This window comes from Somniosus microcephalus, chromosome 2 (assembly GCF_052327205.1).
Source record: "Somniosus microcephalus isolate GS21.2 chromosome 2, FLI_Smic_1.0, whole genome shotgun sequence".
Classification (NCBI taxonomy): domain Eukaryota; kingdom Metazoa; phylum Chordata; class Chondrichthyes; order Squaliformes; family Somniosidae; genus Somniosus; species Somniosus microcephalus.
The window spans coordinates 321,419,474-321,442,978 of NC_140988.1; positions in this window are offsets into that span (position 1 = coordinate 321,419,474).

The following is a 23,505-nucleotide window of genomic DNA, read 5'->3' on the forward strand; positions in this document are numbered from 1 at the left end:
TATGTATATAAGAGTGGGGCTACCCACGATGCACCAGGTTACCCACAAGGCAGTAGTCAAGATGGATGCTATATAGAAGTCCACATGGCTGAATAAATGACTAGCTCTAAGCTAGCTGTTCATAATGAAAACGTCTAGTTATTTATGAACATAATACCAACCATTTTGGGTCACTAATGAAAAATAGCGTCGGCGATTGTTAAATTCAGTTTTAGTGCCCCAAGAGGGAGGTGGAGCGTTAATTCAAGCGCTCCACTTCCTTCTTGGAGCGCTAACCTCGAATATCGGGGCGGTGTTTTCTGCAGTGCTGCAGACTGGGGCACGTAGCGCTGCTGCATGGAAGGGATAGAAACATAGAAGATAGGAGCAGGAGTAGGCCATTTGGCTCCTCGAGCCTGCTCCGCCATTCAATGCGATCATGGCTGATCATCCAAATTCAGTACCCGGTCCCTGCTTTCTCCCCATACCCCTTGATCCCTTTAGCCTTAAGAAATATATCCAACTGCTTCTTGAATATATTTAATGTATTGGCCTCTACTTCCTTCTGTGGTGGAGAATTCCACAGGTTCACCACTCTATGGGTGAAGAAGTTCCTCCTCATTTCTGTCCTAAATGGCCTACCCCTTATCCTTAGACTGTGACCCCTGGTTCTGGACTCCCCGGCCATCGGGAACATCCTTCCTGCATCTAGTCTGACTAGTCCTGTTAGAATTTTATAAGTTTCAATGAGATCCCCTCTCATTCTTCTAAACTCCAGCAAGTATAAGCCCAATCGACCCAATCTCTCCTCATACGTCATTCCTGCCATCCCAGGTATCAGCCTGGTGAATCTTCGCTGCACTCCCTCCATGGCAAGAACATCCTTCCTCAAATAAGGTGACCAAAACTGCACACAATATTCAAGATGTGGTCTCACCAAGGCCCTGTACAACTGCAGCAAGACATCCTTGTTCCTGTACTCGAACCCTCTCGCTACGAAGGCCAACATACCATTTGCCTTCTTAACCGCCTGCGGCACCTGCATGCTTACCTTCAGTGACTGGTGCACAAGGACACCCAGGTCTCATTGCACTTCCCCTTCTCCCAATCTATTGCCATTCAGATAATCTGCCTTCCTGTTTTTGACACCAAAGTGGATAACCTCGCATTTATCCACGTTATATTGCATCTGCCATGCTTCTGCCCAATCACCCAACCTGTCCAAATCATACTGGAGTTTCTCGGCATCCTCCTCACAGCACACATGCCCACCAATGTTCCCTTTAAGCTGCATAGCCACACAGCTACGCAACACTCTGTAGGTCCCACAGAGCCGGCTCACTGGCTTTTAAATGGAAACATCGTACATGCACAGAATTTCTAATGGGCTGCGATTAGAGGGAACATTCCCCCCACCCCCCGCGTTCATTCCGAGGCCACCATAAAATGTCACAGAAAATGTTTGCCCCCATTAATGGTGACTCTTCCTCCTGGTGCTCTGTGGCAGTGGCAGGCTCCCTCCATGTGGATATATTGCTGGGTGCCCATGTTCAATTTTTAATGAGTCCCAACCCAAGAAAGTGGGTCAGGCCAACGGTTGGAAGTCTTGCCCTGACCCATGTCCAAAGCTGCAACTGACTCAGAAGGAAATCATAGGTCTGGCTGAATCTGACTAATTATTGTTTGATCGGGGAACTTTGTGGATTAGGAACTGCTTGTAAGTTTCAGCATTCAAGTGCAGAAGCAACCAACGTTAAGTAACTGGCCTCCTTTCTCTTTATTTCATGTGTGTTTGCTAAGATCAGTCAGAAGCTGACTCTTGTGTCAATAAGATATTTCCTAAAGCTCTGTACATTGCAAATGATTGGCTTTCTTTCTAACACTTTTTTGAAGGGTGACACATAGAATCAATTTGCATAGACAAGATGACAGACAAAAGACACACCAGTCATACTATTTTCGTATAATACTGATAGATCTCTCATGGTGTTGCTCACAGTCAGTTGGCGGTTTTATAAGAATTAAGTATTACAAGTATTAGACCAAGTTGTATTACAGGGATACCAGCTTATAGGCAATGGTGAAAACTGGCAGTAATGGGAAGGGAGTCTGGAGCCTGGCACTTGGGGGATGAGGGCTCAGTCTAGCTGTATTGTGAATGAAGCTCCCAGGGTCTAGGAGCATTGAGAGAGCGTGGGGGTCCCTATCCTCTGGAACACTGGAAAGAGAAGTTTTAGCAACATTGCGGAAGGATCTGGGATCACTGGGAGAGGGATTCGGAGATCTGGGGCAGAAACAAACAAATTGCAGCATTTATTTTGATGGACAATGCTAAATTTAAGCTGACAGTTTGATTTTCTTTTAAGTTGCATCAATTTTCTTACACCCATAGAAAAAACTTGTGTGGACTCTTTCTTCCGCATTATCTTTTCCTCGTGACACAACTTTTAAAAGGAATTCCATGAACAGAGTTGCTTCTCTCCACGATGATCACTGCTGTATCAGTGGAACGGCTTTCAGTACTTTAATTGGATTGGTGGCAGGGCAGGTTGAGAAAGCGGTTAAAAAAGCATACGGGATCCTAGGCTTCATAATTAGAGGCATTGGGGGGAAAATTGAGTCGTGCCCCCTTTGGGGTGCTAACTTCGCTGGGGCACTAATTTTAGCGTGCCCGAAAAAGTTAGCGCCCCCCGCGGCCAAAATTCACCGGTAGCGCGCCAAGAGGGAAGCGGGGTGCTACTGGAAATGCCCTGCCTCCCTCTTGGGGCACTGCGAGTGACTATCGCGGCGCTACGTGCCGCAGCACCACGCTCTGCGGCACGTCGCACCATGGTACTGCAGGCCTTCCTCCCCTTATTAAAGGGGAGGTGCCTTGCGCAGTGCGACCCGGGGCCCAGCTGGGCCACCAGGGATCAGAGTGCCAGCAAAAGAGCCCGGCACTCAAGAGAAGTGCCAGGCTCACGGAGCGCAGCCAGCACTCCGCGGTGGGTGGGGGGGGGTGCCGCAGAGGAGGCTAGGGGACGGCAGAGAGGTCGGGTGCTGGCAGGCGGCCAGCAACAAAAATGGCCGCCTGGCATCTCCCCTTTAATTTGCGCCGCCCCAGTCGCAGGTAGGCCCCCCTGACCCTGTCAGACATAGCGTCTGGCGGTAAGTCAGGGGGCACTACCGAAGATCGTGGCCAGGGCGTGAGCAGGGCGCCACGCATGGCAATGATGTCATCACCAGCGGCGCAGCACCACGGGGCGGTAACGGTTACTGCCGCCGCTAACCTCCTGCTGAATTTTGTGGGAGCTGTTGGCGGCACCGCGCCCGGGCGCTGGTTACTTTGCGCCCTGTTGGCGCCCTCTTAGGGCACTAACGGGAGGTGCAAAGCAACCAAATTTTTAGGCCATCGAGTACAAAAGCAAGGAAGTTATAATGAACCTTTATAAAACACAGGTTCGGCCTCAACTGGAGCATTGTGTCCAATTCTGGGCACCGCACTTTAGGAAGGATGTGAAGGCCTTAGAGAGGGTGCAGAAAAGATTTACGAGATGATTCCAGGGATGAGGGACTTCAGTTACGTGGATAGACGAGAGGAGCTAGGATTGTTCTCCTTAGAGCAGAGAAGGTTGAGAAGAGATTTGATAGAGGTGTTCAAAATCATGAGGGGTCTGGACAGAGTAGATAGAGAGAAACTGTTCCCATTGGCGGAAGGATCGAGAACCAGAGGACACAGATTTAAGGTGATTGGCAAAAGAACCAAAGGACACATGAGGAAAAACATTTTTACACAGCGAGTGGTTAGGATCTGGAATGCACTGCCTGAAAAGACGGTGGAGACAGACTCAATCGTGGCTTTCAAAAGGGAATTGGATAAGTACATGAAGGAAAAAAAATTGCAGGGCTACGGGGAAAGGGTGGGGGAGTGGGACGAGCTGAAGTGCTCTGGCAGAGAGCCGGCATGGGCTCGACGGGCCGAATGGCCTCATTCTGTGCTGTAACCATTCTATGATTCTATATTTTGTTCCAGGTTACGAAATGGAAAGACAAACCAGGAAACTTTTGAAAGCATGAATATTGTGATAAGAAGTGGGTGCCCTTTGCACTAAAGGGTGGGCGAGAACGGGACAGCAGCTGGCCAGAAGATCTATGTGGGGCCCGGAGGAGAACCCCATCTCCTGGCCCCACAAAGATTTTTTAAAAAGCAAAAGCTTATCTTTTGGGAGAAGCCTCCAGCCGATTAGGCCTCTCAACGCCTGGGGAAAGGTAACTGGCATACGAGGTGCATGCTTTGCTATTTCTCTTTGAAACTTGCAATCAGGATCCAACAACAGATGGCAGACCCGAGGTTACATATCTAAACAGTCTCCTGCCTGTTTTGAGCAGGAGTGCTGGGCACCCAATTAAAGGCCTGCCTAAAAGTTAATTCAGGAGGGCAAATGTTTGACCAAGGCCCCCACCAGACTTTCAACTGCCGGCTGCTCGTTTTTCAGATGAGAAACAGGAGATGGGCAGTTGAAAGTCTCCCCCAATGTCAAACATTCTGCATGGTGTGGAGATGCCGGAGTTATACTGGGGTGGTCAAATGTAAGAAGTCACACAACACCAGGTTATAGTCCAACAGTTTTATTTGAAATCAGGTGAAGGAGCAGTGCTCCGAAAGCTTGTGATTTCAAATAAAACTGTTGGACCTGGTGTTGTGTGACTTCAAACATTTTGCAGGTCAGGAAAGTAAATGCATGGCTGAAAGACTGGTGTGACCTCCTGACAATAGTGATGTAGTGGCGGGTGAATAAATAGGGAAAACAGGGAAACATGTAACAAAAACAATGTGGTTATAAAGGGATATTTTAATTTTCACAGACTAGGAGAAGCAGAATAGTCAAATAGTAACACAATGAATTTCTAGACTATATTCGGGATAGTTTTCTGGAAAGATATATTTTAGAACCGGCAAGGGATAAAACCATACTAGATTTAGTGATGAGTAATCACAGAATCACAGAAACCCCACAGTGCAGATAGAGGCCATTTCGGCCCATCGAGCCTGCACCGACACATATCCCACCCGATCCCCGTAACCCCTACACCAACACATATCCCACCCTATCCCCGTAACCCCACGTATTTAATCCCCCTAACACTAAGGGTCAATTTATCATAGCCAATCAACCTAACCCGCACATCTTTGGACTGTGGGAGGAAACCGGAGCACCCGGAGGAAACCCACGCAGACACGGGGAGAATGTGCAAACTCCACACAGACAGTCACCTAATGAACCAGAATAAGTTAATAATCTGACAGTAAGGATATATCTTGTGAATTGTGACCATAATGTAATTCAATTTGATATTAGGTATGAGAAGGAGGAGCGAAAAACACAAACCAGGGTTTTAAATTTAAATCGGGATGAGGCAAACTTTGAAGAGATGAGAAATAAATTGATCACAGTAAATTGGGCTGAGCTGTTAATTGGTAAACTTACAGCCAAAGGGTGGGAAGTATTCAAAGAAGTTTGTGGTACAATACAAAACCAGTACATATCTCTAAATGGCAAGAGGCTCCACTTGTACAGTCAAGCAACCATGGTCAAGAGATGAGGTAAGCAACAACATCGAGCTAAATGCAAAAAGTGGAAATCCAGCAGACTGGGAGAGCTATAAAAAAACAACAAAGGGATACAAAGAAAGTAATGAGGTGCACAAAGGGAGTTTGAAATAAACTTGCAAGGGATATCAAACCTAACAGTAAATGCTTTTTTAATAAATATATTAAAAGAAAGAGAGTGGTAAAGGGAATGTAGGCCCATTAAAGACAGATGTAGGTGAGGTTATAAGGAAATGGTGGATTTGTTAAATGAAAACTTGTATGTTTTCATAGTAGAGAAAGAGCACAATAGGGCAGCAGTACAATGGAATATAAAAATAATCAAGTGGAAGAATTTGTTTGATTTAATATATCAAAATAAAATGCTAATGGAGAAAATAATGGGACTTAAGATGGACAAATCTCCAGGACATGATGGCTTCCACCCTCGGGTTTAAAAAGATGGGGAAATTGCAGAAGCATTCGTCATAATTTTTCAAAGCTCTCTAGATTCAGTAATTGTGCCGTGTGATTGGAAAATTGAAAGTATCACTCATTATTTAAGAAGGGAGGCAAGGAGAAATCCGAAAACTACAGAACTGTCAATTTAACATCACGTGTGGGGAAGTTACTAGAATCTATTATCTCAGACAGAGTGACTGAGCACTTGAACAAGTATGAGCTGATCAAAGAGAGTCAGCATGGATTTGTGAAGGGTAGGTCTAGTTTAACTTTTTAAGGAAGTCAATAATATGGTGGATAGGGGAGTGTCTATGGATGTTGTTTCGACTAAACAGCATGTAATCAGGTTCTCCACAAGAGATTAACAAAAATAAAAGTGCACGGAATTAGAGGCCTATGCGACATAGGTAGGAGACAGGGAATGTTCTCTGATTGGCGGGATGTGATAAGTGGTGTTCCCCAGGGGTCTGTACTCAGTTTTCCAGCATTTATATTAATGATTTGGATGAAGGAATAGAGCATTGTATATCCATGTTTGCAGCTGGCACTAAATTAGGAGGCACAGTAAATTATGTAGATGGGAGCAGTAAGATACAAAGGGACGTACAGGTTAAGTGAGTGGGCAAAACTGGCAGACAGAGTTAAATGTGGCCAAGTGTGAGGTCATCCACTTTGGATTTGAGAAAGAAAAGTTGGAATATTTTCTTAATGGCAAGGGTCTAGACTATTTTCTGAGCTGCTTGTGTTAGTTTTTTTTGATGGTGCTTCCATAAATGAAAGTCAAATCATTGAAAATTCTTAAACTTTGCTCATCTCACTGGACTAGTGTGCTCAATCCAATACATGGATTGACAGCCATTAATTCTGGTATAAATAACAACCTGGTGCAAAAGTTTCCTTTTTCTATTACTTTAGAGGAAGCTCAGAGACTTAGGCCGCGGTTTTCCCTACCTCGGCGGGTCCATGGCGGGTGATGTCGGTGGCGGGTTGCGGCCTCGCTGTTGACTCCATCCTGGTCTCTGACATGACTTTACCCTGATTGGGCTTGTTAAGCCCGCCCAGCGAGTTTCCCAGCCAATTGAAGGAAGCGGGTTTGATGATGTAATTTGATGATGCGTCATCAGCCAGTTTCCTTAAAGGAACCCTTTGCAAATTTAGTTTGACATTTGTCCTGTCAGTGTTCTACAGCATTGAGGTGCTCCAAACACTGACAAACACTGCACAGTGGAGCACGGCTGCACCCAGGGTCTCCCACAACTCCCTCCATATGCTTATGGAGAGAGTCACAGCACACAGGGAGGTTCTCTTCCCTTCCCATGGGTGCAAGAGACCTCCCCAGGAGACCAACACAGCCTGGTTGCACATTGCAGAGGGCACAAGCAGGGATGTCATCAGGAGGACCAGGCTGCAGTGGCACAAACCTTTCAATAATCTCAGTAGATCACAAAACATTTGTACAAAACACTCAACCTCATCCTGCTGTGCCACTCATCACATCCCCATCACTCTGCCTTCCCTACCCTACTCCTGCACATCCTTACTCACACCAACTTACCTTGCACCTCCACCCATCCCTCTCTATCTACATTATCACTTCCGCATCTTTCTAACCACCCCTCACACTCACCCTCATACCAACCAACAACACACAAGGGTAGGCACTTGTGTGTTTTTGTCATTGTTCATGTGAAGTTTCTGTTAATGTGCTGTCAAACATTAAAACCTTTATTTTCAACACTTTGTGTTCTTGGACAGATTTGTGTGCACCTTTGGAAGTGGTTAGTGAGTTGCAGTGAATGATGAAACATAACGGTATCCCCCGCAATGCTGATGAATGTGAAAATAATGGCTTGGGCATTGTAAGGATGCTTTATGTTGCTGGTGTGGGGTGGTGCCAACCTGGCATCATGTGGCAGCCAGGGTGTGCAGTGTCAAGTGGAGTAAATCTGGCCATGGTGAGGCCATCCCTGGTGTCCCGGGCAGCAATATGGTCGGGTGCTGATATCCTCTGTCCTGTGCAGCATCAGTTGATTGTGGAGAATTTTGGTGTGGTTGTTGGTGCTGCTGATGTGCCTGGTGATGCTGGTGTTGGGGCTGATTATGGTCAGATTCTGAGGACCAAGGTGAGAGTATAAAGTGCACCCATGCTGATGGAATAGATGGCAGGTGAAGTAGAGCTAACAGAAGCGATCTGTCAATGGTGGGAGAGGTACTGAATTCAGACTGGATGGAGACTTGTGCAAAGACTTGCAGCATTCTGAATCTGTAGTGGAAATGCATTTTAGAGAAGCTAGTGGTTAAGGGAACATTTCTCAATCAGCTGCAAGCTTTGACTTGACATTTGAAGCTGTCAGCTCATCAGCTGATTCAATGGCAAATGACCTCCTGCCTCAGCTTCACAGACGAGGTCAAGGCACAGTGGGAAACCGGTGAGCGACCTGTCAAATTCAAAAAGCTGTGGGGAAGAAAACATTGTTAAATGGCTGTAAACAAGCCACTAATAATTTTATTAGGTCCCCCGCCGCTGCCTGTCGGGTCTGCTCAGCGCTGGTAGACCCGACATCGGGAAATGCAGGTGTGTGCGTTTTGACAGCGGGTTCCCAGCCCGCTGTCAATCATTTTAAATTTCACAGCTGACCTGCTACCAATCGGGTCCGCTGAGCGCTGGCAAAATAGCGGCCATAATCCAGTGTTAATAAAAGTAGAACCCTGCACCTTATTATTTAAAGAATACATTCTAGGCATCCTAGGTAATTTTTGAGTGTTCACGTTTCTGGAAAACTATGACATAAAATAGAAAAGCAAAATACTGCGGATGCTGGAAATCTGAAATAAAATTAGAAAATGCTGGAAAACACTCAACAAGTCAGGCAGCATCTGTGGAGAAAGAATCAGAGTCAACATTTCAAGTTGATGTCCTTTCATCAGAACTGGAAGATGTTAGAGAGTAACAGTTTTTAAGCAAGTACAAAGCCAGAGAAAGTGTTTTGGGTGGGGGGCAGGATTGAAGAACAAAGGAGAAGGTCTGTTGCAGGGTGGAGGGCAGGGGTGATTAAATGACAAAAGGATGATGGTGCAAGGCAAAATGGGGTGGTAATGGGACGGGTAAAGAAACAAAAGATGGGTCCAGATGAAAATATAGCAGAGGGGGAGGGAAGCATAGAAAATCTGGCAAAGAGAAGGCTCCCGTGGCTCGGCAATGTGGCAGAGAAAGGTGGGTAGACTCCAAGGTTGCGACATAAAACAGGGTGGATTATATAGAAATATACTTACTGGGCTCTCCCTTGTTCAGCAGCTATAAAACTGCAGGTTAGCAGCAGCCGTTACTGGAAGTTCTGCTGTACTGGCATGGCAGTAGATTATGGACATCTCTTCATTCAGTAAAGGACGTGACTGCTGCCAGTGAAGTTGAAGTAGTTGAGTGTGCGCAGCTTCAGTATTTTTTCAGTTGTCCGCTAACCGAAAAGAAAACATTGTCGCCATTATGAAGAAAACACTTCCAGAGAGAAAGGAGTGGGAGGGGGTGGCAAAAAGAGATCGCCACTGCCGAACAGAGCCGCATCAGGAAAAGAAAATCTGTGCCAGCAAGACACAGTAAATATCCGTTTTTATTAACTTGCTTATTTTTATTAATTTTCTTCCCCTTTCCCTTCACACGGAGCTTGCACACCGTACAAATAAATCTCCGCAACCTTCCCCCAACGAAAATATCTCACATTAATAAGAACATAAGAATTGGAGCAGGAGTAGGCCATTCGGCCCTTCGAGCCTGCTCCACCATTCAATGAGATCATGGCTGATCTTCTGCCTCAACTCCATTCACCGGCCCTATTGCCATATCCCTTGATGCCCTCACTAGTCAGAAATCTATCGACTTCTGTTTTGAATATACCCAATGACTGAGCCTCCACAGCCCTCTGGGGTAGAGAATTCCAAAGATTCACCACCCTCTGTGTGAAGAAATTTCTTCTCATCTCAGTCCTGAATGGCCTACCCTCTATTCTGAGGCTGTGGCCCCTGGTTCTAGACTCCCCAGCCAAGGGAAACATTCTCCCAGCATCCACCCTATCAAGCCCTGTAATAATTTTGTATGCTTCAATGAGATCCCCTCTCATTCTTCTGAATTCAAGAGAATACAGGCCTAGTTTACTCAATCTCTTCTCATATGACAGTCCCACCATCCCAGGAATCAATCTCGTGAACCTTCGTTGCACTCCCTCTATGGCAAGTATATCCTTCCTTAGGTAAGGAGACCAAAATTGTACACAATACTCCAGGTGTGGTCTCACCAAGGTCCTATATAATTGGAGTAAGACTTCTTTACTCCTGTACTCAAATCCTCTTGTAATGAAGGCCAGCACACCATTTGCCTTCCTAATGGCTTGCTACACCTGCACATTCACGTTCAGTGACTCATGTATAAGGACACCCAGGTCCCTTTGAGCATCTGCATTGCCCAATCTTTCACCATTTAGGAAATACTCTGCCTTTCTGTTTTTTCTACCAAAGTGGATAACTTCACATTTATCCACATTATAATCCATCTGCCATGTTCTCGCCCACTCATTGAGCCTGTCGAGATCCCCTTGAAGCCTCTTCACATCCTCTTCGCAACTGACACTGCCACTTAGCTTTGTGTCATCAGAAAATTTGGAAATGTTACATTTAGTCCCCTCATCCAAATCATTGATATAGATTGTGAATAGCTGGGGCCCAAGCACCGATCCTTGTAGTACCCCACTAGTCACAGCCTGCCATCCTGAAAAAGACCCGTTTATCCCTACTCTTTGTTTTCTGTCTGTTAACCAATTCTCAATCCATGCTAGTATATTACCCCCAATTCCATGTGCCCTAATTTTGTTCACCAACCTCTTGTGTGGGACCTTATCGAAGGCCTTCTGAAAATCCAGATACACCACATCTACTGGCTCCCCTTTGTCTACTCCACTAGTTACACCTTCAAAGAACTCCAGTAGGTTTGTCAAACAGGATTTCCCTTTCATAAATCCGTGTTGACTTTGCCCAATCTTACTATTAGTTTCTAAGTGCCCAGTTATTGCATCATTTATAATAGATTCCAGCATTTTCCCAATTACTGATGTGAGGCTAACAGGTCTGTAGTTCCCCGTTTTTTCTCTCCCTCCTTTCTTAAATACTTAAACCACCCCGCGCTATTATTATACATTATTAAACCAGCCCATAGCTCTATAGATTCCATAGATATAGGCATGCGATATGACTATTATTACACAGTCATACTTAAACCACCATAGATTTATGCACAGAACGCTTCTGCGCAGCTTCCTTCTGGTTGTTGGCAGCAGCTTCCGGTTCGTTGGCAGCAGTCACTCCGTTCAGTAAAACAGAAATTCAGAATGTTAGATGAGGCAAAGTTCTGCACAAAATGGCTGCTTCCAGATGGCCAAGAGCTAGCAGTTGTAGACCATAAACAAACAGTTTAACAAGAGATGACAGACAGGCAGAACTAAGTGTTTTAAGGTATTTCTCCCTTTGTAACATGTAAGTTTATAAGGCAATTCAGAAAAAATATATTTTCATTACCTCCCTCAAACAATACACCCTGTTTTCTGCGAAAGTGTGTTTACCATTATTTTATTACAAGTTATGTAGTCAAGGACGTTTTCAATAGAGGTCAGAAACTCAGTCCTTACAGATTGTATTTACAGTCAATAATCTATTTTGTATGCAAATTTCCCTCTATCATTCTGAAGAACTGCAAATTTGACCCAGTGTTTATTTTTGCTAGACATTTCATTATGTAACTCACATTGAGTGCCCTCAATGGTGGCATTGACTGAAATATTGTCCCTTGAATGAAGAAATTTAAATTCAGAGTTAAGCTGCCTCGTGGCTCCATTGGCAAGTGCACTGATTGTAATGATCACTGAGCTGTACCAACTAGGACGATCCAAGATCTGATCCCAGGTCTGTGCTGAGTTGGCTGATCTCAGTCAGACTGGGAGTAGGGGGTGATATAGCAGGCCTCAGTACCCCTAGGTTAGACAGGGAAAACACAGCCGGAGTTCCCATTCCCACTGGATCACTATCCAGCAACGCCAGGAGAGCGGTCGCCTGGATGAGAGATGAGTGCAAAGATCATCTCGGCAGTGATGCCCATCTCCTCCTCCTCCATAATCAAATAGTCTGCTGTCACTTATCGTCTAGGCTCACACTTGAAGAATAGCCGCTGGCGTGCGGTACTGGAAGGCAGTCACACCCATGAAACCATACCCAGCACCTCAAGAGGAGAAAACTGGTTGGGGTGGTGGGGGTGCGGGGGAATTCATTCTGAAATAGTAAAACAAAAAGGGTAATCTTCCAATTTCCCGGCCCAAGAGTGGGAGTTTTACCTGCTGAGAGTGCACAAATTGGAAATTCAGTTGCACACCCCAGAAAATTTTCTGACCATATTAGTGGTTAGAAAATTGTGCATGGCACTTGCCCAAATTTCCAATATGTAATCTTGGTGGGTGAGGCACCTCGTTAGGAGCACACAATCAAAAAAATTACCCCTACAGTGCAAAAAAGACCTTTGCCCTGCTGAAAAAGATAGAAGTGTTCTCCAAACTAGATGCCAATTCAGAAATTTGGCCTGCTAACATTGATTAACCAGGGCTCTGTGCACTGAATTACTCTTAATTTTCTGTTTGTTTGCTCCCCCTACAGGCTGAAGGTTTCAAATATTTACGTCACACACAATACTTCAGATTCCTTGGATCACAGTGTTTAATTCTGTGTGGGCTTGCTGTCCGTAAAGTTACAAAATGATACCAACAATCCCAGCAGTATTAGCTGTATCAGCTAAAGGCAATATCGTTATATTAAAAAGTATATTAAAGGTTTAAACAAAAGCAAAAGTAAGAGTTAATATTATTGTGATTCCGGCAAAACAGGGAGAAAAATCTCAGCTGGGATAGTTCCAATCAGCCTGAGTAACTCTGGACTAGGGAGGAGGGTGATCAGTGAGATTTCCTGCTCCTGATAATTTTGCCGTGACCCTTGATCAGTGAACGCTCCTGACTGTGTTGACCCACAATAGTTGAGTAGCCTATAAATGTTTACAGTCTCGGCTCACACACAAAAATAATCACTTGGGCGAGGTATTGTAGGGTGGCTGTAAATCCACACTCCAGCAAGAGGCAAGAAAATAGGATGAGAAAAAAAAAGATAAAACGGGAAGCAGAGAAAATTTTGTATGGATTCAAAGGATTACACAGGATTGCATAGGATATACGGCACAAATACAGGTCATTCGGCCCAACCAATCCATGCCGGCGTTTATGCTTCACACGAGCCTCCTCCTGTCTTTCCTCATCTAAATCTATCAGCATAACCCTCTATTCCCTTTTCCCTCATATGCTTGTCTAGCCTCCCCTTAAATGCATCTATACGATTCGCTTCAACCACTCCCTGTAGCAGCGAGTTCCACATTCTCACCACTCTTTGGTAAAGAAGTTTCTTCTGAATTCCCTATTGGATTTCTTGGTGACTAAGGATTGATGTTGTGCAGAAATAGAACAGCTGAAGGCAAAAGGGAAGGTTGTGTTTAGATCTGAAGTGTGACTATGGTTAGATGTGGGTCCATAGCCACAATTTTGCACCCAGCAAGTTTCCAAACTCAACCAGGTCCCACACAACCCCTCGTAACGAATGCCTTTTGGATGAGACGTTAAACCGAGGCCCTCTGTCCTCTCAGGTGGATGTAAAAGATCTCATTGTTGAGATACCGCGGCAAACGTGGGAGTCGAGACAGAGCTATTGAAAACACAGCTTCTTTATTCTGACCACATGGCAAACAGGAACTAGAAAAGCCCGCGCATCCACTTAAATACTTCCCAGACAGGAAGTGCTCCCGGCAGCCTGTCCCTGCGGGAAACAAGTTGCTGGAGGAAAGGGCCCCCGGCTGGGGGCTTCTGCTTAGACTGTCTGTGCCGCCGTGAGCGGATTATGTCCAGTGGTGGCGTGTCGCCACATCATGGCACTATTTCGAAGAAGAGTAAGGGAATTCTCCCCAGCTTCCTGGCCAACATTAAGCTTCAACCAACTTCACTAAAAGATTATTTGGTCATTGTGTCTGTGGGACCTTGCTGTGCGCAAATCGGCTGACACGTTTCCTACATTACAACAGGGACTACACTGCAAAAATATTTAATTGGCTGTAAAGCGCTTTGGGATGTCCTGAGTTCGTAAAAGACGTTATATAAATGCAAGTCTTTCTTTCTTATAAAGTTGTGTTGGCAGAGACTTGGGTGCATGCTGCACAGAAAGGGTGGGCATACATACCCTGGACACAAATGGTGAGGTTCAGGGAGCCCCTGATATTGGGTCTCAGACCTCATTTCAATACCAACGGTGCTGTGGAACGAGCCCAAGCAGGTAAGTGTAGGAAGTTCAGGCCATTGCCAGCATCACAGTGGCCTACAGGTAAGTGATGGCCCTGGGGAGTGATTGTGAGTCTCGAGGGTGGGAGAATCATAGAAACATAGACACATAGAAGATAGGACCAGGAGTAGGCCATTCGGCCCTCGAGCCTGCTCCGCCATTTAATGAGATCATGGCTGATCATTCAAATTCAGTACCCTGTCCCTGCTTTCTCCCCATATCCCTTGATCCCTTTAGCCTTAAAAAATATATCCAACTCCTTCTTGAATATATTTAATGAATTGGCCTCAACTGCCTTCTGTGGCAGAGAATTCCACAGGTTCACCACTCGCTGGGTGAAGAAATTCCTCCTCATCTCAGTCCTAAATGGCTTACCCCTTATCCTTAGACTGTGACCCCTGGTTCTGGACTCCCCCACCATCGGGAACATCGTTCCTGCATCTAGTCTGTCTAGTCCTGTTAGAATTTTATAAGTTTCAATGAGATCCCCTCTCATTCTTCTAAACTCTAGCGAATATAAGCCTAATCGACCCAATCTCTCCTTATACATCATTCCTGCCATCCCAGGTATCAGTTTGGTGAATCTTCGCTGCACTCCCTCCATGGCAAGAACATCCTTCCTCAGATAAGGCGACCAAAACTGCACACAATACTCAAGGTGTGGTCTCACCAAGGCCCTGTACAACTGCAGCAAGACATCCTTGCTCTTGTACTCGAATCCTATCGCTATGAAGGTCAACATACCATTTGCCTTCTTAACCGCCTGCTGCACCTGCATGCTTACCTTCAGTGACTGGTGCACAAGGACACCCGGGTCTCATTGCACTGCCCCTTCTCCCAATCTATTGCCGTTCACATAATAATCTGCCTTCCTGTTTTTGGCACCAAAGTGGATAACCTCGCATTTATCACAGGTCTCGGGGAAATCACAAGCCTCGAGGAGGGGGAGAATCACGGAGTTCGGTGGAGGGGAGGTCGCAGGTCTGGTGGGGGATGGAGATTGTGGGTCCCGGAGGAATTATGGGCCTTGTGGAGGGGGAATTGCGAACCTTGGCAGAGGGAATTGCAGCCTTTGGGGGTTAACAATCTGTGGCTGGGGTGATGTAGCGTCAGTCGGCAGCGGCCTGCAGAATTGGGGTCTGAAGGTCAGGGATCTCGGGCCACAAGGGAGATCAGGAGTCAGGGCCGGAGCCTGTAGGTCGGGAGTCAGGGATCTTGGGCCGGGGGGCCGGGTGTGGCGGTGATCGAGAGAGTGGTTTAATGTGGGTTCGGGAGGAGCACTTCTGCTCCTCCCAGCTCCGCATTCAGGTAAGTTACCTTTTTGTTGCAGACGATCTCTATGGATGGTTTCCCAACCTTGCAGCCAGGACCTCAAGCAGGTGTTTGCTCCTTATTTGCATATGCAAAGGGCCTATTGCCTGCTTACAGCGTGGGTAAAGGAAGCTTCTTGTCTACCCTTACCCAATATGGTGGCTGGCACACTGCCGGTCAAAAGTGTGGGGGCGTTTCTGGCCCGTCATCTTGGGGAGTTAGGAGGCCGTGCCATGCGACTCAATTTCTAGGCCAAACTGTCAGCTTGGCTCAGTTAGCCGCAGTCTTGTCTCTGAGTTAGAAGGTGGTGGATTCAAGATTGCAGTGAAATTCCGAAGGAGTGGCTGCATGGTTGGAGGAGATTTTCACAGTCCGATTTTCCAGTCTTTTTCCTCAAACCTGTCCTATTTTCCTGGTTTCGCACACACTTTTGTATTTTTTAAAGTCATTTTCCCAGTACCTTTTTGAATGTTGTAATCAATTTAGCAGTGATTACCATACATGGCAAAGCATGCCACATTCCAACAACTGCATGAAAAAGTTTCTTCGAATCTTTCCTTTTGTGTATCTAGTGCTTATCTTAATATCACGGTCTTTGATTTATCTACCAACGGAATTAATCTATCTATGTTGACCTTTATCATTTTGAACACCACTATCAAATCCCCTCAATTTTATCCATTCAAGATAAAGGGGGAGAAATTTGGTTGCTTTGCGCCTCCCGTTAGCGCCCTAAGAGGGCGCTAATGGGGGGCGCAAAGCAACTAGCGCCCAGGCGCAGTGCCGCCAACGCCTCCTGCGAAATTCAGCGGGAGGTTAGTGGCGGCGGTAACCGTTAGCACCCCGCGGTGCTGCGCCGCCGGCAATGACGTCATCTTCGGTAACAATCCCTGACTTACCGCCGGACACTATGTCTGACGGGGTCAGGGGGGGCCTACCTGCGGCCAAGGCAGCGCTAATTAAAGACATTTTTGTTGCTGGCCACCTGCCAGCACCTGCCTCCTCTTCAGCTCCCCCACGAAGTGCCGGCTGCACTCTGTGAGCCCGGCATTCCTCTTGAGTGCCGGGCTCTTTTGCCGGCACTCCGATCTCTGGTGGCCCAGCTGGGCCCCGGGTCACGCTGCGCAAGGCCCCTCCTCTTTAAGAAAGGGAGGAAGGCCAGCACGCACTGCGGCACGTAGCGCCACGATATTCCCTCGCAGTGCCCCAAGAGGGATGCAGGGTGCTTTCAGTAGTGCCCCGCTTCCCTCTTGGGGCACTACTGATGAATTTTGGCCGCGGGGGCGCTAGCGCCCCGGCGAAGTTAGCACCTGTGGTAAACCACTTTATCGTTACACTATAGTTATCACTGTTGTATTGTTATCACCGTTGTATCACGATACGAGGTCGCCTCTTGTCGCGCTGTTATACCTGGGCTGACCACCTCCGACTCCGCCCATGGCTCCACCTACCTGCCCAGGTATAAAGGTAGTCGACTGGCTGGTATTCCTCCTTGTTGGACCCGATCACCCACGAGGGTGGGCTCTGTTATTTAGTCAATAAAAACCTTTAGTTACGTTCTTAACTCGTCGCCTTTTATTGGACGAATTGATAGGTATATCAATTTTATTGACTAAATTTTAAAGATGTCTACTACTGGCCAGCCAGAAGCCCTCCCAGAAGCACAGCCACACCAGCCGGCTTGGCTGCAAGCCCTCAAACCACCGTACCTGGATCTAAACCCACAGGCAGCAAACGCAGCCCTCAACTTCAAACACTGGCTGGACTGCTTCGAATCCTACCTGGAAGAATCCGGCGCCCCGCAGAGATCCAAACTAAGACTTCTGAACGCCCAAGCGAGCCCGAGAGTATACGCACTCATACAGGACACGACTACGTACGAGGCCGCTATCAACCTACTGAAACAGCAGTACCGCAGCCCGGTAAATTACATGTACACCAGGCACCTCCTAAGATCCCGCCCGCAACAGCCAGGAGAGTCTGTAGCTGAATTTTTACGGGCGCTAAGAGCACTCGGCAGGAACTGTGACTTTAAAGCGGTGACGGCTGTTGAAAATACGGAAGATAATATCCGCGATGCCTTTGTGAAAGGCCTACGGTCCGACTACTCACGGCAAAGACTGCTTGAAGCTAAAGACCTCGACCTGGACAAAGCTGAAGCCCTCGCTCTCTCCCTGGAGGTGGCCCATCAGGACCAGGAGGCGTTTTCCAGGTACTGCTCGCGACCCTGGGACTCGGGCCCGACCCCTACCGCAATACCCTTCGCAGCGCCGCCCCCGGGACCTACCTCAGCGTCGGCGTCCCGGACCCGACCGGGCCCGCCACCCCCGGTACCGGCTCCGACATCGGGCACCCGCGATCGGGCCGCCGGCTGCTTCTTTTGCGGCCAGGAGAAGCACCCGAGGTCGCGCTGCCCAGCCAGGAACTCTACCTGCACAACCTGCAGGAAGAAAGGCCATTTCTCTAAGGCCTGCAGGAGCGGATCTTCAGAGGCCAGCAGTGCCTCATGCGAACTGTGGGGGCGGCCATCTTCTTTCACGGCAACTGAGGCCAGTATCCCCACACGTGAGTCATGGGGGCGGCCATCTTTGATCAAGGCAACCGACCCCAATAGTGCCTCATGTGAGTTATGGGGGCAGCCATCTTCTCCGCCATTTTGTCCTACCTCGTGGGAGATGCCATTTTACCCACCACGCCCGACTGCCACCGAGCCCCCGGACCCGACGACCGCCTCGCCCGCAGACGACAACGACTCGCTTACCTACACGCTAGCCTCCGTCACTCTGGATCAAGCCCGCCCACACCACCTGTCCAAGTCGATGATGGACATCAAAGTAAACGGCCACGCCACGACCTGCCTGTTCGACAGCGGAAGCACGGAGAGCTTCATCCACCCAGACACGGTGAGCCACTACTCCCTCCCTGTCCTGCCAACGCGCAACCGAATCTCGATGGCATCGAGGTCCCACGCCACGGACATTAGCGGCTACTGTGCTGTGACCTTGTCGGTTAAGGGTACAGAGTATAAAAACTTTAAACTCCTCGTCCTCCCCCAGCTCTGCGCTGCCGTCCTACTAGGGCTGGACTTCCAATCCCACCTCCAAAGTGTAACCCTAGCATACGGTGGACCCCTCCCCCCACTCACAGTCGACAACCAGCGAAGGTTAAACCGCCCACCGCGTAACACCTGCAGCCTATCCACCCTCAAGGTGCCGCCACCTTCCCTGTTCGCTAACCTCACCCCCGACTGCAAACCCGTCGCTACCAAGAGCAGGCGGTACAGCGCTGGGGACAGAGCTTTCATTTGCTCTGAGGTGCAGCATCTCCTGAAGGAGGGCATCATCGAGGGGAGCAACAGCCCCTGGCGTGCCCAGGTCGTGGTCGTTAAGACCGGCGATAAAAATCGCCTGGTCATCGACTACAGCCAGACCATAAACAGATACACCCAGCTGGACGCATACCCCCTTCCCCGCATATCTGACATGGTCAATCAGATTGCACAATACCGCATATTCTCGACCATCGACCTTAAGTCGGCCTACCACCAACTCCCTATCCACCCCGAGGACCGCCAGTACACCGCCTTCGAGGCGAATGGGCGCCTATACCACTTCCTTAGGGTCCCCTTCGGTGTCACCAACGGGGTCTCGGTCTTCCAAAGGGAGATGGACCGGATGGTTGACCAGAACGGACTGCAGGCCACATTCCCCTACCTAGATAACGTCACCATCTGCGGCCGCGACCGGCAGGACCACGACGTGAATCTGGAGAAATTCCTCCGTACAGCCCAACGGCTGAACCTCACCTACAATAAGGAGAAATGTGTGTTTAACACCTCGCGCCTTGCCATCCTTGGCTGTGTAGTAGAGAACGGACTCATCGGCCCCGACCCCGAAAGAATGCGCCCCCTCATGGAGCTACCCCTCCCCCACTGCCCTAAGGCACTTAAGAGAACCCTGGGGCTCTTCGCCTACTATGCCCAATGGGTGCCCAATTATGCGGACAAAGCCAGACCCCTCATGAAGTCCACATCCTTCCCCCTTACGGAGGAAGCGTGCGCAGCCTTCTCCCTCATTAAGGGAGACATTGCCAAGGCCACTATGCACGCAGTGGATGAGTCCATCCCCTTCCAAGTCGAGAGCGATGCATCCGACTTCGCCCTAGCCGCCACCCTTAACCAGGAGGGGAGACCGGTGGCCTTCTTCTCAAGGACCCTACAGGGCCCTGAGATCCGACACTCGTCGGTCGAGAAGGAGGCCCAGGCGATTGTGGAGGCGGTACGACGCTGGAGGCACTACCTGGCAGGCAAACGATTTACCCTCCTTACCGACCAACGTTCGGTCGCTTTTATGTTTAATAACAAGCTGAGGGGCAAAATCAAGAATGACAAGATCTTGAGGTGGAGAATCGAGCTCTCCACCTACGATTATGATATCTTGTACCGGCCAGGTAAGCTGAACGAACCCCCCGATGCTCTGTCACGAATTACATGCGCCAGCGCGCAAAGCGATAGACTTCAGACCCTCCACAACGACCTCTGCCACCCCGGGGTCACCAGACTTTACCACTTCATTAAGGCCCGCAACCTGCCCTACTCCATCGAGGAGGTCAGGACCATAACCAGGAACTGCCAGACCTGCGCCGAGTGCAAACCGCACTTCTTTAGGCCGGACAGAGCAAGCCTGATCAAGGCCACCCGCCCCTTCGAGCGCCTGAGCATCGACTTTAAGGGGCCCCTCCCGTCCTCTGACCGTAATGTGTACTTCCTCAACATTGTTGATGAGTACTCCCGTTTCCCCTTTGCCTTCCCCTGCCCAGACATGACCAGTACCACGGTCATTAAATGCCTGAACGACCTCTTCGCCTTGTTCGGGTTCCCAAACTATATACATAGTGACCGGGGCTCCTCTTTCATGAGCGAGGAACTCCGTCAGTTCCTACTAGCGAGAGGTATTGCAGCAAGTAGGACCACCAGCTACAACCCCCAAGGGAACGGCCAGGTGGAAAGAGAGAACGCGACGGTATGGAAGGCCGTCCTCTTAGCCTTAAAGTCTAAGGGCCTCCCAACCTCCCGCTGGCAGGAAGTCCTCCCGACAGCGCTGCACTCCATCCGGTCACTACTTTGCACTGCCGTTAACGCCACCCCCCATGAACGAATGTTTGTTTTCCCCAGGAAGTCGACTACGGGAACCACTCTACCAACCTGGCTGACCTCTCCGGGGCCCGTCTTGCTGCGAAAGCACGTGAGGGCCCATAAAACAGACCCCCTGGTCGAAAGGGTGAACCTCCTGCACGCCAACCCCCAGTACGCCTACGTGGCTTACCCAGACGGGCGGGAGGACACTGTCTCCTTACGAGACCTCGCACCCTCGGGCACTCCGGAGACACCACCTTTACCCCCCCCCACCACCCCCCCAATTCCAGCCCAGGTAGACGGCATGCCGGAACCCCACGAGCCTTCGCCGACCACGCAGACACCAGCACTAACACCGGATAATGCAGCACCGCCGCTGCGACGATCGGAGAGGCTTACGAGGCCTCCGGACAGACTGACATACCAGAACTGGTAGTACACTTCACCCCGCCGGACTCAAATCTAAACAAGGGGTGAATGTGGTAAACCACTTTATCGTTACACTATAGTTATCACTGTTGTATTGTTATCACCGTTGTATCACGATACGAGGTCGCCTCTTGTCGCGCTGTTATACCTGGGCTGACCACCTCCGACTCCGCCCATGGCTCCACCTACCTGCCCAGGTATAAAGGTAGTCGACTGGCTGGTATTCCTCCTTGTTGGACCCGATCACCCACGAGGGTGGGCTCTGTTATTTAGTCAATAAAAACCTTTAGTTACGTTCTTAACTCGTCGCCTTTTATTGGACGAATTGATAGGTATATCAGCACCCCAAAGGGGGCGCGACTCAATTTTTCCCCCAAAGCCTTTCTTGATATCATCCTAGTAAGCCTGCATTGCACTCTGTTCAGGGTCACTATATCCCGCCTCTGGTGACAAGCCCAAAGCTGCACACAGTATTCCCGATATAGCCTAACCATCATTTCGTACAATCCTCGTGATCCTTTTGCTTTTTATGCAATCCCTTTCAATATAAACGTCCAAATCCAAATGACCTTCTTCGTGAACTTTTTTAACCTCTCCATCACTTTTTAGAATTTATGTGTAATAGAATCTTGTGGATTTTAAATCCACTAAATGTTGGCCATACTCAATACTCTAAAAATTTCTAGAGGCCTGATACTCTCTGTTATAAACAGAAAGAAAAAGCACTCTTAAAAATATGAAAACTATTTTAATGACTCCCAGCCCTCTCCTCTCCATGATGAACTGGACATCTGCCAGTCACAGCAAATGTTGCATGGACTGTTAGTGCAGTTGGAAAACCACCAAAATGTGGGTCTCCTTTTCCTGCATGCCCATGTTTACCCCTTCCTCAGCATTTTCCTCACCACCACCATTAACATCCCACTCAACTTAAAAGAGTCTAGACTGGAAGAATACTGATGTCACCAGCTTTCCACCACTCTCCCACATTATTAAATATACCAAACTGTCTCCTTACTACTGGTACCCAGCATACAATATTCCTCAATCCTGCCTCTGACTTTGTCTCCTCTCAGCCTGTGGCTTCCTGATAAAAATCAATAACATCTATTTGTTATGTGCAGTGCTACCCAACTCTGCACAATTGTCTATATACCTCTGTCTGTATCTTGAATGTCATGCAACAAGTTCCATGAGTCATCCAGAAATGTAACATTTGCAGCATACAGTCAAAAGAGCTAAAATTCTGGCGAGATTCCGAGGGGAGTTGAATCAAAAGAACTCCAAATTGTTCTAAAAAGTAAATAATTAAAGCCCAGGAGAAAATTATGAATAAAAGGAATAAGATCTTCCATGGAGAATATGCTTTATATCTGCTCAGCCTGGCTGGGGGTGGGTTAATAATTCTCCGAGAGATGGTTTGTGCCAAATCCTAATCAATCCAGTAAACACTACAAAGGGCAATAATTAGTGGTGATTAAAGTAAATTGTTGTTGATACCATAACAGGCCTGTTAAATGTTTCATGATCAGTGTGTTGTTAACCTTATGGAAAATCACTGAACCATCAAGATCTGACACAGCAAAACAAGTTTTGACGTACATATATAGAAATATGCCAGCTGTGGTCGTAAGAGTTTTGCAATGCAAGTGAACTTGACCACATAGCCATCAAAGCTGTGAGAGAGAAGGGGTAATTCTGCCTTCCTGTACCCCTAGTGGAGAGCCACACTCTGAGGGGTTACTGGTAGGAGATAGGGCTACAGGGAGGCAGGGTCCGATTCCCCAACCCACTCTCCCTGCAACCATGGCTCCGCATTGGGAATGCAACTTTGTGTAAAGCACCTTTGTATTTACCAAGACTTATTTTTACCCTTAAGCTTTGAATTTTACTGGCACTTGTGCATAGTTTGTAATCACAGGGAAGTTATCCCAGATTGCAACTAATGACTGTCACCCAATTTGGTGATCACTGCCCAATGAGACATGGATGCTGTCCCACTCTGCTTTTTTGCAACTCTTTTGAACTTGCTCTTGACTGAATCACAAGTGAGGATCACGCTATAGAAAATGGCGTTCTGCAAAATTCCCAGCCTTGTTGTTACGTTCAGTGCCAACCTTTATTGTTCAAGTTTCACTGATGGGCAATCAGCCTCGCCATACCTTCATTGCAAAATAAAACTCAAACTATAGGGGGAAAGCACATATGTAAATGAGTG